Below are 10,876 nucleotides of genomic sequence, written 5' to 3' on the forward strand. Positions count from 1 at the left end.
GATAGACCAAGTCTGCAAAATTTGGAAATAAACGTCAGATGTTCCACAGCTCAGAGATGATTGATCAAGACTTTTTTTTTCAAATTTCTATGAATAATATAAAACAACTGTATAGTTGGATAGAGACCTGACTTGCATGTAAAACRTGGCTACTTGATTTAAACTCTGCTTCAGGATTTTTTTTTTCATATCATTATGTACATAGTGTATTCACATATTTATTTTATGAACAAAATGGAGGGGAACTGAACCTGTTTGTTGACATATGTCCTCTTCTCATATTAGGGTGTGGTCCAAAGATGATAAAGTTTTTAGGAAAGTCTTGTATACAGTAGATTGCATACAATAATCCTGTGAAAAAAGCCACTATGTCAGAGGCAAGGACAGTTATCCCAAATGAACTTTATGACTGACAGTGGCTTTTTTTTTCAGAGGATTATTGTATACAAACATGCCCTGGTATGAGGAGTTGAAGGATTARATATACTGAACGTAACTAAAAGCACACAGCACATGTGTTGACAAAATTACAGCTGTGCTGGAGAAGGGAAAGAGTCACTGCTTAGACAAATCCAGAAACTCAGACACTGTAGAGCAGTTAAAGATGATTGTTTACTACTCAGAAAACAAAATATTTAGCAAGCATCAAGAGCATTCTAAACAAGCGGAAAAATCTCTCCCAAGCCTTTCACAGTCTTGGCTCGTCCCTTCCTAGACACCTTTCAGAAACAGATTTTTATAGAAAACTCATTCTCTATAAAATGACTTTTTAAAATCTTTTCAGCATTTTCACAATATAAGTGTTTTTTTAATCACCCTGCTAAACCAGCTGCCTATAATAAGCTAAATCTCAATTAGACCAGATACGGTAAAGAGATSTTGCTGGAACAATGTATTTGAAGGCAAAAAAGAAGTAATACATACCACCAAGCTGTCTTATACTATTCAGATCAAAAATAAATATTTCTGTATTATCAGAAAGAGCAAAACTGTTTATGAGAACATRCACAAAATGAATAGGATGTCACTAACAACACCCTATACTCCTTCCTTAAGGCACAGAAATACTCAGCMCACTTGCACGTAGAAAGGAATCTGTTTCACGGCACCAACTTGGAAGCCACTGTAGTTACAAAGTGCTTGCAGGTTGTGCAGATGCACATAGAGGCATAGYTTCTTCGAGCAAGACTAAATACCAAAGACAAGCTGTGATTGTATACATTACAGTCTGTCTTTCAATCYACAACTAGATAAAATACCCTTTCATACACTGACGTTCAGTGTGGACAGAATTCTAAAAGACTGCACTCCCAAGTCATTCAAACTATTCATTATAAAGCAACACTACCTATTTAATAATTATATTTCTGACTGAAATTTCTCTAACTTATAGTGTTACAAATAATCCTCACTACTGCTACACTTYAACATTGATACATTTCTACTTTTAAAGCATGTGCATTTAAACATGTTTTCTAAAAGTTGTTTGGGATTATATTAAAATCTTCACATATGAAACACTTCCAAGACTTTTATTTTGGTCTTACAATTATTTCCAAGGATTACATCTCATTCTACTGTTTTGCTCTGCCAAATCCCCTCAACTCCATTTTATTTTCACTGCATTCCTACCTTCCAAACTATAGTCACTTTTGCAGATAGGTCTTGTGTTCTTACACAAATATCACTGCTCTAGACCTTTGCACCTYTTCTTTGAACAGGAAAATTCAAAACTGTATCCTTTGAGGATGCATAAGATGGAACGTATAATTGTTTCAAAGCCAGATTCTTCCTTAAGGTCTACCTTATCTCACTTCATTGTTTACAATAAAAGCATGTATTACAAGAATATTCAGAAACAGAGATGGCCCCACTGTGCCTGGCGCTATATAAAAATAAGAAATAATTGCTCCCCCCATAGCTTAAAATCCAGATTAAGCAGACAAGACAGTTAAAATATGGAAGGGAAAAGACACAATAAGAGGGATAAACAACGTGAACATTTTAAAACATTTTGTTCTTTTGCTTTTTCCTCATAGAAGGTCAGCAAAATGATACTGAAATAAAGAAGCTGTAAGAGTTACTAACTGAGAGAAAAGGCACAAATAAGCATTCAGCACAAAGAAAGTACACACAAAGTAACAAGTGTAAAAATTAGCCACACACCAAGACACTAGCATGTAAAGTCCTTTTATCAGCTCATCCTGCTGCTGGTTAGCTCATAACYATTTGCCTGTTCTCTAAACTCAAATGAACTGGAAAAACAACACACTAGGTAGGGATCCTTACTCTTGCTAACAAGACTAGTTCTTTACACTTCTATTTGACAAGTTTGTCGTAAGTTTGATTATAATGCTATTATGACCATATAGTTTTAGGGATTTTTGAAGACTCTTTGATCCTAATACAGGAWTATAACTATAAAAATGTTCACTTATTTCTTCTCTGCTTCATGATGCATGTAGCCTTTTCTATGCTTACTATGATTTGTTATGAGATTCTCTTCTCTATGTGTGCATATGCCACATGGCTCTGTCAACTGCCTTTCCTACAAACTTCCCACTCACTGCCTAATAATAATTGGCCTCTCGAAATCATGAATTACTCTCGTCTCTAAGACAGTACAAAAGCATACCATTTCAGAAATGATGCACAGAAGCATCATCACAGAAGATACCGTGCTGTCTTTCCTTACAGGTACACAGCAAAAGGTAACGAGGTAAAGCCCCCTTATTAAGCATGGAGTTCTAATGCCTTCATCATACAAAGGCTGTTCTCCAAAAGTCACACCTAAATACAGATGCTGGTTTTGATGTCTATTACCATAAAATAGGATCAGCTATTGCCTTGCTCTAGGCAGAAGCAAGGACTGAGTCAAATATGCTTCACAGTGCTAGCATCCAAGCAAATAAAGAGCTGTCAAGTCAGTCATGATTCTACYGTCTCATGTAAGCAAAAAAAAAAAAAAAAAGCAAAAACAGATTGCAGTGTTGCACTGAATCTTGCTACTGTTTGCCAAAAAATTTTCATGGCAATTAAATTTCATGAAAACAGCCCTTCCTCCTAAATACTGAAAGGGCTCAAACTCTCATGCTCACATTGCTGCAAAAAACAATAGTAACCTGGAAGTCAGACAATCTCTTTTTTTTCTCCCAATTCTAAGGTCAGACAATATTCATAAGTGTCTGACCTTGCATCTTAATCTCTGTAGCAATAACAGAGGATACTGGACACATTGTAAAAATGAATTAGTAAAGTCCTAATTTGGATAATRTAGTACATACATTCATACACAGAAAATTCTGCAAGTTTGCCACCACAATCACTATAGCACTATTGTGATAAATCAAATGAATCCTCTTTCTAGCTTGTCTGAAATGACTCTGCCCTTGATACTTCAGACCTCCCTGAAAAATATCAGTTTAAGTACACTGAGAATAGCTTTAACTTAAACATTGCTTCTCAGGTTAGAGGATGAAACTGACATCTCCAAATCTTTAATGTATTCTAGCTCTATGATCAGCCCACCAGATACTAATGCCTCACATACTTGAATACTTACTGTTATAATGTTTTAATAAAACTGTCTAGATTGCACCTGTTCAAAGGTTCACATGTCCACTCATCATCTCACAATAATCAAGAGGTGACAGCTGTCCTTGTAGCTGACTCTAATATTTCTCTCGTATTTAAGGACACTGACAAATTTAATCAGCTGTTCACATTTAACCTACATTTCCCAAAGAAGACTCATAGTACTATTAAGACCTAGGACATACAGTCTCAAGACAGGTTGGCCTCAAATACTGTGATGAAGAGGACAATGGACCTCACTTCTTTTCTTTTTAATAAAAGCAATTAGTGAACACTGTTACTGACTTTTCCTGTAAGGCTTTCTTTAAGTTGGATGCAAGCAATGACAGATTCTAGTAAAGGAAAATACTAGTAATCTTTACACCAATACACACGATATACTAGTAATATCAGGATATACTAGTAATACTATACAGGATATACTAGTAATTGTAGTGATCCCAGGCAATTCTTGAACACTCCTATTAAAAAGAGTAATATCTACTATTTATCTAAAGCTTTTCATGAGATGATGTTGAAGCAGCTTATAAAATAAGTTAGTATTTTTGCAGTCTCTTTAAGGATGAAGATTGTGCTCAGCATCAGTTTTTAAAAAGATGCTATTTCTAATTTTTTTCAAAATATTAACCTTTAATCATACCTGCTTATTAGAATCATCAGTCAGAAGAATAGAAAGGAAAAGCAGAATTCCTCTCAGGTCTTCCAGTAGAATCAATCTACCTTCACCTTCAGAGAATGTCTCTTCCAACTTAAAATGACTACCTGTAAGAGGAAAGAGAAAGACTTAACTCATACAATAAGCTAAAATGTTACTTCAGGCCACAGGCTATTACCAACCTCTTTCAAAGATTTCTTCTTCCTGCATAGTGCAGGGTCTCAGACAAGGACSAAGTGAGCATAGGCTTCTTTCCAGGCAAAACATTCACTCAGAATACTTCTCTGTCCCTCTCACAAAGAATGTTTTCATCTAGTACAGATACATATTTTGCTAAGTATCAAAGAGTTTTAGATGTTCACAACTAAATTATTATAGTTGGTATAGGCAAGAAGTTAGCTAGTGTTTGGGATGTAAAAGACATCTACTTTCTGATTCTTTGAGGTGAAACTTCTTCAGTGGGTACTTTAGTAACGAAAAGCCTRCATCAGTACTGAACAAAAAAGATCAATTTTTAATACAGCAATACACAGAGAGCTGCAGTTCTCCTCTAAGGCTGCTCACACTGAAGTAACAAATAAAAACTACTTGAACTAGAGTGTTCCAGTGGAGTTATACTTCAGTCTAGTTTTACAGGACTAAATACATTTACATGCATGTCTCCTTTTTTTWAAAAAAAGAAAGTACTTATAACGCAATATGTGTTTGTAGCAATTCTCAATTAGTCTTTAACTTGTTCTCCTGAATTTCTGCTTCACAGCTATCTGAATCATCTAATAGGTTTCAGTCTATGCATTTCATTCCTTTCCATGATSAGCTTCTTGATCCATTAGCTTTTCTGCAACTTGTACTCTTTTGGAACCTGAAAAATCAGACTATGATTCTATAAGTAATTCTTCAGTGGCATCATTAGCAGCCCCAGTACCCTTCACCCCAACTGGCCACTTGCAACTTGGTCTTCTACTTTCCCCTTAGTGGTAAGGGCACCGCTGTTTGTAAAACTCAAGGAAATGGTCAACCTAAAAAAAAAAAAAAAGAAAAAAAAAAGCGACAAAAGTATGTTTGCTTTCAAGCCAGCTCAGTTCCCAATCCTGTCCACTGTAAAGCTACACAAATAGTTGAGTCTGCACAGAGGAAAAATGCTGTCAAGAGAGAGGTAGCTTAAGCCAACGTAGCAGCAGAGTATGATCCACAGCCTCAGAATCTGTATCACCCTTTTATGGAAGAAGCTAAAGACATCCTCCGTTCGTTCTCCATATCTGTTCCTATCTAGCAAACCACCTTATAAACAAGGAAATAATTCCATGAGAAACAGCTGCCTTTGTACATACATTTATCCAGTAAAAACATCTGGAAACTGATCTTCCTTTGGAACTTGTCCTTCTACAGTTTATACTCTCTTCCTGGGGCCTGGAATATGTACTCTTTTAGTGACTTTCTCTTTTCTAGGTTAGGTTTTACCTCCATAGCTAGTTCACCTATCCCCACAGCAGAAACAATCTCCCTGTAATCTGACCAGCCAACTACATACTTGTGCCATATGACTCATTTTTGTCATCAAAACCTTTAATGTGAGATTAGGTATCACATTCACCTTGACTGCATGTCCCAGCTTAGAAGGGTTCCAGTCACTGGCCCTCAGCTCCTGAAACAAACAGTGGGGGACAGGGTGAGAAGGCTACCCCRGGTACCACACACATACAATGTGGCCCACCCAGTCCCATTTGGAAATGAATGCCAAGACCATCCTCTGGCACACATTAATCTCCACCACCTACACAGACAGATTGGGACTGTGCAACATCAGCTCAGCTGAGAGATTTCTCCCAGCTTTGTTAGCTGCAGAAGTCCTGGTCTGATGAGCTCTCTGAAAAGCCTCTGTGTCCCAAGACACAGGAGAACAGTGGCAGCTTGGAGGTCTTAAAAGTTTTAGCTGAAATACTCTTCATTGCACAAAATACCATAATTTGTTTCTGTATTGGTTTATATTGTCTCTGTYTGCTGCTTTGGTTAAAATAGCTTTGCTATTGCGCATACAGACTGGACTGCTTTTGCTTATTTACTTTCATTAAGTGCATTCCTAGCTCTTCCCTACAATGCAACTCTGTCTGTATCCCACCATTTTCTCCTTGTAATTTTTAATTTTGCTTTGTCTCTGTATTTTCAGTAGATTTTGCTTTCTTGCCAAAATGTGTAATCTGATAAATTTAATTCACAAAGCCTGGTAAATTCCAACCTTCATTTTTAAAGTTGCATTGAGTCTTCTTCTACTACACTTTTTCTCATATTTGATCGTCATTAAAATTTGATATTGAATTATGGATTCCACAAGCTCTTCCCAGCTGGCTCAACAGCATAAAAAATGTTAAGAATGCTTCATAAATTTCTCCACTTTTTTGTCACTTAAAATTGGTATCTTTTGAAAGGTTTGTTCTTTCTTGGACTTCACTACTCCTCAAATTAAGTAATACAGTGTCATAACTGATGGCTTGTCCTTACTCACGTAATTGCATGCTGCTAAACAAACCTATCTTTCAGAATCGTGACTACTCATTTCCTCATTTTACTTCACAGTGCTTCCTGATGGAATTCTTAAATTTTGTCCAATCATTGCTGCATTTCTGGAAAGTTTCATATGCATTGATTTTTCAGCAGCAGCTGCTCTATTTTATCTACTTCTGCCTTTCCTTTCTCTGTTTCACAACTTTTTTTCTGCTTTTGTCAGAGTGTCTTTTACGTAGATTTTGGGTGTTTTTTAATGAGACACCCACTGTGCTGAGGCTCGCAATTAAGGTAAGTCTTTTATCATAAAAAACAGTTAACTAAAAATATTACAGAAAAGAGTTCATGAGGGAAGAAAAGATAGCTACATATRCCTTTGTTGGCTTCTAACACAACACTGACCAACTCAAACCAGCTAAACCAGAATTCTTCATTGGCCCACTGCCGTTACCATTTCATGCRGTGCTCAACTGCCTGGCACTTCTTTTCGCGCTTGGAAGTCTTCCTTGTGCATTGTGAAAGAAGTCCAAAGAAACCCAGTGTGTTTATTTTCTAGTATTTATTATTGTTTTTGTTGCTGGAGAATTGCAGACAAACAAAGGGCTTCTTGTGGGTCCACTTCTGAACATTTACTAATAAAACAAAGTGCACAATACGATTTATTCAAAACTACACAAGGTATTGGTCTTGTTTCAGATAAATAAATCAGAATTTTACATCAATCATATCATTTGCAGGTGAAGACTTCCCTATCTTCTCCTGTTGTGTCAAATTTGGGATTAATCTGTTCTCTCTATTTAGAAAGCCATTTTATTTTCAGTTTTCAAATARCTGACCTTTTTTATTTAAGCACAAATAGGAACTGAGAACTCCAGCAGGCTTTTGCTGTTGTTGAGTTGTTGCTGCTCTTGCTGACTTTTTTGGAAGCCAAGMAAATCATAATGCAGAAATACGAGGAACAGCCTTCACAGCACATCCTCTGATGGTGTGGACAGGCAACAGAATAGCATGAGGAAACTCTTCCAAGTTCTTTTTCCAAGAYTTCCAGTCTTTTTCAGATTCAGTATTTTGAGAAATTTCCAGAGTTTGGACAGTTTTTACTAGAACAAGGAAAGAGCTGAGCCTGAAAAGTTTTACATTCGTTTAGATAGTGAACCATTCTTACATCACCATTTCCCTTTGGCAGCAAGACCTCCTGATTTCTTCCAGATTTTCCATGGTATAATATAGTCTTTTACCACTTAAAAACAATTCTAAATGATCTTTAATAAAAAAGCCCAATGTAAAAAAGCCGTATTGGATTTGCTTGCATATCCTAAGAACAAACTGAACTCATAACTCAAAATATCAAAAAAATGTTAAACACTTTTGAAACGTTAAGAACTTTCTCTGCCAGTTACTCCCCCAGTAAAAGCTTCTGACTCTAGTCTTGTTTGCAGAGGAGTATTGAAGAAACACCTTTGAAGTCCACAGAGTCACTAATGTCAGGGTAGGATCCAAAATRAACAAAAACTATTAAGCAGAGGAAAAACCACTGTGGCATATTTTATATTCTATTAATTGTGGACCATGACCATAGGCCAAGGCTTTATTTTTTCCCCTTATGAGGCCACAAAAATGAAAAAAAAWATATAATACTGGATTGGAGAGTAAGTAGCTAAATATAATATTTGCATGTTTGTTGCCATTGTTGTGTAATACTCCTAGACTAATTCCAGCCWCTGAACTCTTCAGCTGTCCATCAACAGGTGTAAGACGGGTTCAATAACCTTAAAAACACGTAAGAACTATTTAGAGAGCCTGAAAACCTTGACTACTACAGCTGTGCCATTCTTAAGGATTGAGGATCAGGGTCCCAACTTGACTCATATCTACATAATTGGAAACTATTCTTCCATAATGATGTTGATATTTATCAACATTATTCATATATTRTCAATTGATATTATTATTAATATTATTGATAATGCCAACATTATTATGTTGATATTTATCAATATCTTATCAACGTGTTTACCTCAGTCTGTTGAATTATAATCTTCTGCTGCTGTAAGTACATGTGCAGTCTTCTAGGATAAAAACTGTATGATGAAATGTCCCATGACAGAGTAAAAAAAAAAATCAAAATTTTCTTCAGCATCTCCCACTGCTAAGGCTAGTTAGCAAAGTATAATATGTATTTATCCACTTTCTTTATCCTTATTTAATAAAAGAAAAAYAGCTACACACAATTTGAATATAGAATAAAAATTTTCAGGTTGAATTGATCCTTCATGAGTAAATTCCACCAATCAGATGTCTAACTTTTATGTAATACTGGATTTAAAAAATATGTAACTTTCCCTAATTAGCTTTGTTATACAATCATTAGCTTAACATCTTGATCCAGATAAAGCTTAAAATTTAATTAGCTTTATGCCTGGTAGTACTGGTTCCCTAAAGAATGTTGAAGATCTATGCAGCTGCTTTTGTCACCAAACATTTCCCATATACATAAAGCTAGAAATGTTACAGATGCTTTATGAGGAGGCTTTTACCTGGCTTAACAATCTACACCTAAAACACCTGAGTCATTCAATTATGAGTAGTCTTTTAGTGGGTCTGTTCACATGAATACAAGTTACTGATAATGAATGTCTGCTTTATTACTTCAAGCAGGTATCACAGAAAACAGGAAACACTAACAACAAATATTGTTCATGTATGTGTCAKGACTTCAGCTATTTTGGGAGGGAATCTTTTTTTCATGCAAGGGTGTGACTTCCTTGACACAACTTGTTTAAATTAAACACTATATGGCAGAATATTACATAAAAATGTAAATGACAATCGTTCTCAAAAGAGGCTGTACAAAAGCAAGACCACCTACAGCGAGAACCCAGGGAGATCTGTGCCACGAAAATAATAATAAAAAAGAGAGAGAGAGAGAGAGAGAATCACAGAACCAGTAAGGTTGGAAGGGACCTCTGGAAATCATCTAGTCCACCCTCCCTGCTCAAGCAGGGAGCATGTTAGACAGGGTTGCATCCAGGCGGGCCTTGAAKMTCTCCAGAGAAGGAGACTCCACAACCTCTCTGGGCAACCTGGTCCAGTGCTCCGTCACTCTCACAGGGAAGAAATTCCTCCTCATAGTCAGGCGGAACTGCCTGTGCTTCAATTTCTGCCCACTGCCTCTTGTCCTGTCACATGGGACAACTGGAAAGAGTTTGTCCCCGTCCCCCTGACACCCTCCCTTCAGATCCTTATACACATTGATAAGATCCCCCCTCAGTCTTCTCTTCCCCAGGCTRAAGAGGCCCAGCTCTCACAGCCGTTCCTCATAGGGCAGGGGCTCCAGCCCTCTGATGATCTTCATAGCCCTACGCTGGACTCTCTCCAGTAGCTCCATGTCTCTCTGGTACTGGGGAGCCCAGAACCAGACACAGGACTCGAGATGAGGCCTCCCCAGGGCTSAGTAGAGGGGCAGGATCACCTCCCTCGACCTGCTGGCAACACTCTTCCCAATGCACCCCAGAAGACCATTGGCCTTCCTGGCCACAAGGGCACATTGCTGGCTCATGGTCAGCCTGTCATCCACCAGGTCCTTCTCTGCAGAGCTGCTCTCYAGAAGGTCAGTCCCCAGCTGAAAACACTTGGCACACAACATTTCCTTCAGACTACCGTTGCCGGACCCAGCCTGCAGAGCCAGACCAAGCACCTGAATGAAAACAGGCTTAACTCATTCCCAGGCAGCAGGGGAGGGGTTTAACGGTCAGGCGCCGTCAAAAGCGGCAGCCAGCGGAGCCAGTGCCCCCATCGGCCGTCTTGCCTCGAGCATTCACCTCCCCGCCTTCCTCCGCGGCTGGGAAAGCGCCGGGGCGCCAGTGCTGCCGCTGCCGCCGCCGTCGCGCACGGCCGCAGCTCCAACCGCCGCAGCTCCAACCGCCGCTGGCGCGCGGGGAGCTCGCGCGCAGCTGCAGGAGAGGGCGGGGGCGGCGCCAGGCGCCTCCCGCTTATTCGCCGGGAGAACGGTTACCCGGCAACGCCGACGCGCCGGGGGCAGGGGGAGGGGGCGCAGCGCGCTGAGACCGTTGGCGCGGAAGGGCCGGTGCGGGCGGGCGCGCGCGCGCGCGCGGGTGGGGCGAG

This window comes from Rhea americana, unplaced genomic scaffold (assembly GCF_003343005.1).
Source record: "Rhea americana isolate MKP2758 unplaced genomic scaffold, rheAme1 scaffold_34, whole genome shotgun sequence".
In the NCBI taxonomy this organism is placed as follows: Eukaryota; Metazoa; Chordata; class Aves; order Rheiformes; family Rheidae; genus Rhea; species Rhea americana.